Genomic DNA, 7,535 nt, shown 5'->3' with positions numbered 1-7,535 from the left:
CCAAATCCTAATAAAAAAAAAAAGATTACAGCCAAGAAAATCCTGTGGAGCTATGGAGTAATTCAACTTTGTCACATGCAGTCCCATGAGTCGGAATTGTTTCCATGGTAATAGGTTTGATTTTACATACACACACACACACACACACGTTGTTGTTGTTGTTGTTATGTGCCGTCAAGTCAGCCCCTACTCATAGCGACCCCTCCTTGGGTTTCAGAGGCAGTATCACTATGGAAGTAGGATTGCCCAACCTTCCTTCCGAGGAGTGTGTGTATGTGTGTATATATATCTCAACAACAACAACAACAAAAAAACAAACTCAGTACCATCGAGTCAGTTCCAACTCATAGCTACCCCTTCTTGGGTTTCCAAGGCAGTATCACTATGGAAGTAGATTGCCCAATCTTCCTTCCCAGGAGTGGCTGGTTGGTTTGAACCGCTAGCCTTCTGGTGAGCAGTCAAATGCCTTAGGCACTGCACTACCAGAGCTCCCATACATATATACGCATGAATGTATGTGTGTGTGTGTGTGTGTATACATATATGTATATATGTATGAATGTATGTGTGTGTATATATATATATGTATATATGTATGAATGTGTGTGTATGTGTGTATATATATATATATATATATATATATATATATATATATGTTGTTATTATGTGCTGTCTAGTCGGACCCCACTCATAGCGACCCCGCCTTGGGTTTCCGAGGCAGTATCACTACGGAAGTAGATTGCCCCATCTTCGAGCTTTTATATGTGTGTGTGTGTGTGTGTATATATATATATATATATATACACACATAGACACATGCAAACACATACACATATATCTGGTGACAGAGTAGATAAGGCATTTTTGCTGCTAACCAGAAGGTTGGTTGTTCAAACCCATCAGGAGCTTCACAGGAAGAAAATGAAGCAATCTACTTTAATCTACTTCGGTGAAGATTTACAACCTTGGAAACCCAATGCAGGTCACTGTGAGTAGGAATCCACCCAATAGCAGTGTACATATACATATAAAGCATTGGGCTGCTAACCAAAAAGTTGATAGTTCGAACCCACCAGCCGCTGTAAGGAAGAAAGATGAGGCAATCTGATTCTATAAAAATTTAAAGCCTGGGAAACCCTACAGGGCAATTCTGCTCTGTAATACAGGGTGTTCTGGTTACCTAGTGCACTCTGACAAGAATATACCACAAATAGGATGGCCTTAACAAACTGGAGTTTATTCTTACAGTTTGGAGGCTTTAAGTCCAAGTTCAAAGTGCCAGGCTCTAGGGGCTATGTGAAAGCCCCTCAAACTTGGGGTCCAGCTCTGCCTCCTGCTCCTGGCCCACTGGAGCAACAGGCATTTCTTCACTCAGATAGCTGCTGGCTGCTGAGGCTGAGAAACCTCAAGGTTGACAAGTAGAAAGGCACAGTCCTGATGTTACCAAACCACATGGCAGGTCATTAACTTAAGTCCATTTTAAGTCCCAAAGTCGGCAAAGCATAGCAGGCTGCTAAGCAACGACATGGCTACATGCAGGGTCCAAGCGTGCCTTAGGCTAGAGACCATTCCTGAGGCTTCTTATATACAGGAATCAGACCACATCCCAAAGGCAGCTACTCACCTGCTTGTGGTAGATCCCACCATGGAGTTGATTGCCAGTCTCATCATGGGGAATAACTACCACCGGCTGCCAAGCCACTCAACGAGGCTCAGCCAAGTTGACACACAAACATAACTACCACACAGAGTCACTATGAATTGGGATTGACTTGATCAAACCAAATCAAAACCACTGCCACCAAGTCCATCCCAACTCAGAGTGACCTAATAGGGCAGAGTAGAACTGCCCCCATAGGATTTCCTTGGCTGTAACCTTTACAGGAGGAGCTCTGGTGGCGTAGTGCCTAAGGCATTTGACTGCTAACCAGAAGGCTGGCTGTTCAAACCCACCAGCCACTCCCCGGAAGGAAGGTTGGGCCATCTACTTCTGTAGTGATACCACCTCAGAAACCCAAGGAGGGGTCGCTGTGAGTCGTGTCCACCTCCATGGCAGTGTGATGCATTGTTTTTTTTGTTGTAATCTTTACAGGAGAATATCTCCAGGTCTTTCTTTCTGGAACAGCTGGTGGGTTCAGATCACCAACCTTTGGTTAGCAGCCAAACATCTAACCATTGCCCTACCAGGGATCCTTTTAGTGAATGCTAATTTTGAGATGATGTGGCTTTATGTTTTCATTCCAGTATCTTAAAATGTGTCCCATTTAAATATGTGTGATTCAATATAGTCCTCTTAAACGAAAATAAATGGTAGCAGTTAGTCTGCTCTTCTGCATCTGTGTATCTTTGGAGAGATCAACTTGTTCTTTACTGTCTGAACACTTAGAAGACCAGGATCAGAATACAGTGCATACCTCCACAGCAGTGTGTGAACAATTCAGGCAAATGGGTAAGCAGTTTACTGAAACTTGAGAAAATGCTGCAAAGATGAATGCAAGTTTAAAAAACAATACATTTCCACTCAAGGTGGGTACACTTAGAAAATTTACTAAGTGGTACAGACTGATTCAGAAGGAAGGTTGGGGAATCTACTTCCATAATGATACCACCTCAGAAACCCAAGGAGGGGTAGCTATGAGTTGGATCCAATTCATTGCAGTTTTGCATTACAGACTGATTTGTGTTAAGCCATAAGTCTAGGGAATGGCTGTTATTAGGAGAGAGTGTGCTATCACTGAAAAGGAAAGCTCATCACTAAAAATTAACTATGTAGACATTTTGGTGAATATGTGACTTCAGTTAGTCAGTCTGTCATCTGGGACCTAATAATCCCTGGAGAGACTGACATATCAAATGTCTGAGAACCAGATGCCAGGGAGTGGCTTTAGCCACTCTGTGGCACCATTCCTGAGCTGTTGTTGTTAGGTGTCATCAAGTCATCTCTGACCGATAGTGACACTGTACAACAGAACAAAACACTGGTCCGGTGCCATCCTAATAATCCTTGCTATGCTTGAGGCCATCATTGCAGCCACTGTGTTAATCCATCTCATTGAGACTCTTTCCCTTCTTTGCTGACTCTCCACTTTCCCAAGCATGATATCCTTCTCTAAGGAGCAGTCCCTTCTGACCTGACCAAAGTAGGTGAGAGGAAGTCTGGCCATTATCACTTCCAAGGAGCATTCCGGCTGCCCTTTTTCCAGGACTGATTTGTTAGTTCTAGCAATCTATGGTATTTTCAGCATTCTTTGCCAATACTACAATTCAAAGACATCAACTCTTGTTTGGTCTTCCTTATTCATTGTCCAGCTTTCATATGCATATGAGGTCAGACTCACTTTAGTCTTCAAAGTGACATCTTTGCTCTTTAACACTTTAGAGAGGTCTTTTGCAGCAGATTTGCCCAGTGCAGTAAGATATCTGATTTCCTGACTGCTGCTTCCATGGGTGTTCACTGTGGATCCAAGTAAAATGAAATCCCTTACAACTTCAATCTTTTCTCCATTTATCATTTTATGATAATGATTTGTTGCTTATTGGTCCAGTTGTGAGGATTTTTTGTTTTCTTTAGGTTGAGGTGTAATCCATACTGAAGACTGTAGTCTTTGATCTCCATCTGTAAGTGCTTCAAGTCATCTTCACTTTCAGCAAACAAAGTTGTGTCATTGCAGGTTGTTAGTGGTGGGATATAATCAAGGTTTTATTTTGGCTCTTGTAGACTTATTTTAATTTTCTTTAGCTTGAACTTGAACTTGCATATGAGCAATTAATGGTCTGTTCCACAGTCAGCTCCTTGCCTTATTTTGACTGATGATATTGACCTTCTCCATCACCTCTTAGCACAGATGCAGTCAATCCAATGTCTGTGTATTCCATCTGGTGAGGTCCACATGTATGTTGTTGTTGTTGTTGTTATGTGCCGTCGAGTCGGCCCCGACTCATAGCGACCCCTCCTTGGGTTTCCGAGGCAGTATCACTACGGAAGTAGGATTGCCCAACCTTCCTTCCGGGGAGTGGCTGGTGGGTTTGAACTGCCAGCCATCTGGTTAGCAGGCAAGTGTCTTAGCCACTATGTGTATAGCCACCATTTATGTTGTTGAAAAAAGGTATTTGCAATGAATTAGTCACTGGTCTTGCAAAATTCTATCATTCAATCTCCAGTGTCATTGCTATCGCCAAGGCCATATTTTCCAACTACTGATGATTCTTTTTGTTTCCAACTTTCACATTCCAATCACCAGTAATTATCAATACATCTTGACTGCATGTTTTGTCAATTTCAGACTGCAAAAGTTGGTAAAAAATCTTCAATTTCTTCATCTTTGGCTTTAGTAACTGATGTGTGAATTTGTATAACAGTCATATTAAATGGTCTTTCTTATAGGTATATGGGTATTATTTTATCAGTTACAGTATTGTGTGATATATATATATATATTGTATACCTCTTTCACTATGGGCTCTGGTTACCCTTCTTTCTAATTCCAACACAAGAGCAACCTCCAGTCATCCCATATCTTGAACATCTAAAATTGGTGTAACATAGCCATGGAGATAGGAAAAAGTAGCTGCTTTTAGAGAGTCCCCAGTGTTCATTCAGTCTCTCAGCCCTTGGTGTGAGTACTGCCCTGAACTTGCTGGGAATCTCCCCTTACAACATGTTCATTTAGAAATGGAATTTGATATCACAACAGAAATAAACTCAGGAGCCAGACACCAAATATTTCATTATTGAATACCCTGACTTTGTCCTTCCTGCTACCTGTACACATTCATTTAATTAATCTAGAAGTTTGAATGACATTTATTCAATGCCTGCTATAAACAGGATAGTGTCAGAAATAATCAGCTTTAGTCAGATGTACTCAAAACTTGGGCTTAGGTTTTTACCTTTACCTAGGTCTGGCCTTAAAGGAATGTAACCACAGTAGTGAGGTGCCAGAGACAAATTTGTTTGTCAAATACCACACTCACCCCAGGGAATAAAACCTTTATATTTAAAGATGTACCTGAACTCCTTCTTCTGACAGAATATCTGACAGGTATCCCTTTGACTTTAAATGGGACAGATAAATGGACAGTTGAAGCCAGAGTAGAGAGGACAAAGATAGGCAAAGTGAGATTAGACACAGAAGAGGAAGTCAGGGATACAGAAGAAAAACATTACAAAGATGTCAAAGATTAATCCTAGTAGTTAGGTGCCTCTCATGCTGATCATGTTTCTAGTCTGCCTTCTCAAGGGAGAGAGAAAAGTAAATCACCTCTAGTAGTTTTGCTTAGTATCTTGGAGAAACCAGTCCCAGGCGGGGCTTCTTAAGGAGGACATAGAAAACACTTCTTGCCCCTCTCTTTTTAAGGAGCTCTGGTGGTACAGTGGTTAAGCCATTAACCTATTAAGGGTCAATGGTATCAACTCACCAGCTGCTCTATGCAAAAAAAGATGAAGCAGTCTGCTTCCATAGAGATTTACAATCTTGAAAACCCATTGGGAATCACTATGAGTCAGAGTTGACTAGATGGCAGCAACTTTGGTTTACAGGGTCTGGTAACCATTTGGCCCTTATTAATCTTTTCCAAGAAAAACTTCTAGATTAATTAAGTGAATGTGTGCAGGTGGCAGGAAGGGAAAAGTCAGGGTATTCAGTAAACAAATATTTGGTGCCTGGCTCCTGGGTTTATTTTTGTTGTGATGTCAAATTCAGTTTCTAAATAAACATGTTGTAAGGGGAGATCCCCAGCAAGTTCAGGGCAATGAAAAAGAAGAGAGAGAACCATGCTGCTTTAAAGGTGCAGGTGAGTTTTATACTGGAGCACACAAAAGAGACTCATTGCTAAGGCTCACATAACCCTCAACTCCCATCCCTGCACTCCTATGTTCCAGGAAGCAGAGCTTTGAATCCAGATGTTCTTGTAAATCTCTCAGGGCTATTTCAAGGCTTGGCTTACAGCCTGGTATATCCACAAAAACAATTGTCCAAACAGGACAGGCCCATAAGCTCTTGCAGTGGCTTGTCAGGACCATTGCCATCTTCAGGTATGCACAGTATTTACCCTACACTCCTTCCTTCCATACCCTAAGATGGCCCTGACAATCTTATCATGCCAGTCTTCTGCAGTACCCCTTGAGTCAGGGCAGCAGGGGTGTATTGCCACCACAAACCACAAATACAATATAAGCAACAACAACATATCACAATGAAAACACAAAATCCAAGGAAGGATAAAAATGTATAATGCCAAGAAGCAGGGAGAGATTGAAGCCACTTCAGGAGGCTGTTGTTTGACCAGTGAAAGAGCACTCCATGCACTGGTGCTAGCTGTGTCGATCAGCCACGGGAGACCAGTCAAGGAGGACTAAGTCAATTCTCTGCAGACCCAGCAATTGCTGCAGTTATGGAGCTCAGCTATAGTTTTGGCCCAGTTGGTGAACAGGTTGGGGGTTACTAACCTATGGATAGAAAGATAGATGTTTTAGTAGACCCTAAGACAGGTACAGGAGCTCTGGTAGGTCGTGTCCATCCCACAAGAGGCATGATACTTGATGGTCTTGAGTCAGGACTGTTCCAGCCTAAGGAAACACTCCTGGTTCAATTTTGGAGGGGAGGCCTGAGTTTACCAAAGGGGGAATTACAATACACCAAAGAGACATAAATAACATCCCTTTGGACAAATACAGACCCAGATTATTCACACATATTTTTTTGTGACCTCAGGTATAAAATTCTGCTAATTCTGTCTAAATTCTGCTGTAGGTCTAAGTCTCACAGTGTGGAAAAAGCAAACCAATGGGGCTCTGACAAATCCAGGATAAAGTGACTATAGTGTCTCCCATGACCAAGTCTTCTGGCAAGGGCAAAAGTAAGTGACCCTGTTTTCCTGTTTGGGGTAGCCCTATATCTTCATAGGGTGCTTACACCTGTATATGTAGGGTGGTGTCTGGTCCCCGAGTGAATTGTGTATATGCACTTGGGCTATTTTGCTGCTTAAATTCATTTAAGGCCTGTATGGCATTCGGAAGCCTCTTAGTCTATCCTGTGAGTGACTGACTTTCTTGTCTCAACTGTTTCTTTAGTAAATCATTCATTCTTTCTATCAAGCCAGCAGCAGTGGGATTCTATGGCAAATGGAAGTGTCAGAATATGTCACTCTGGTCTTCCCAGGCCTGTACCTTATGTCCCGTGAAGTGGGTTCCTTGATCACTATCTGTGTCTGTAGGAGTCCCATAGGCAACACAAAGGTATCTGAGACCATGATTAATGCCCTTTTGGGTGGCTCTTTTGCTAGAATAGGCTTGAAGCCACCCTGTTATGGTGTCCACACAGGTTAGAGCATACTTATAGGCTTCAGACATAGGCAATGGTCCTATGTAATCCACTTGCTATCATTGGGTTCTGTTGCTCATGGTATACATCCAGGATGATAGAGAAGCATTCAGGTGCATTCTGAGGAGCACCTGATAGAGTCATCACAAGCTTCAACTATGTCTCTAGAGCACAGCAGCAGACTCAGGCGTTTGGCTATGGCTCATAGAGTTC

The sequence above is a fragment of the Orycteropus afer genome, unplaced genomic scaffold (assembly GCF_000298275.1).
Source record: "Orycteropus afer afer isolate SDZICR_OR568_19922 unplaced genomic scaffold, OryAfe1.0 scaffold00032, whole genome shotgun sequence".
In the NCBI taxonomy this organism is placed as follows: Eukaryota; Metazoa; Chordata; class Mammalia; order Tubulidentata; family Orycteropodidae; genus Orycteropus; species Orycteropus afer.
Note: the sequence above shows the minus strand (reverse complement) of the source record.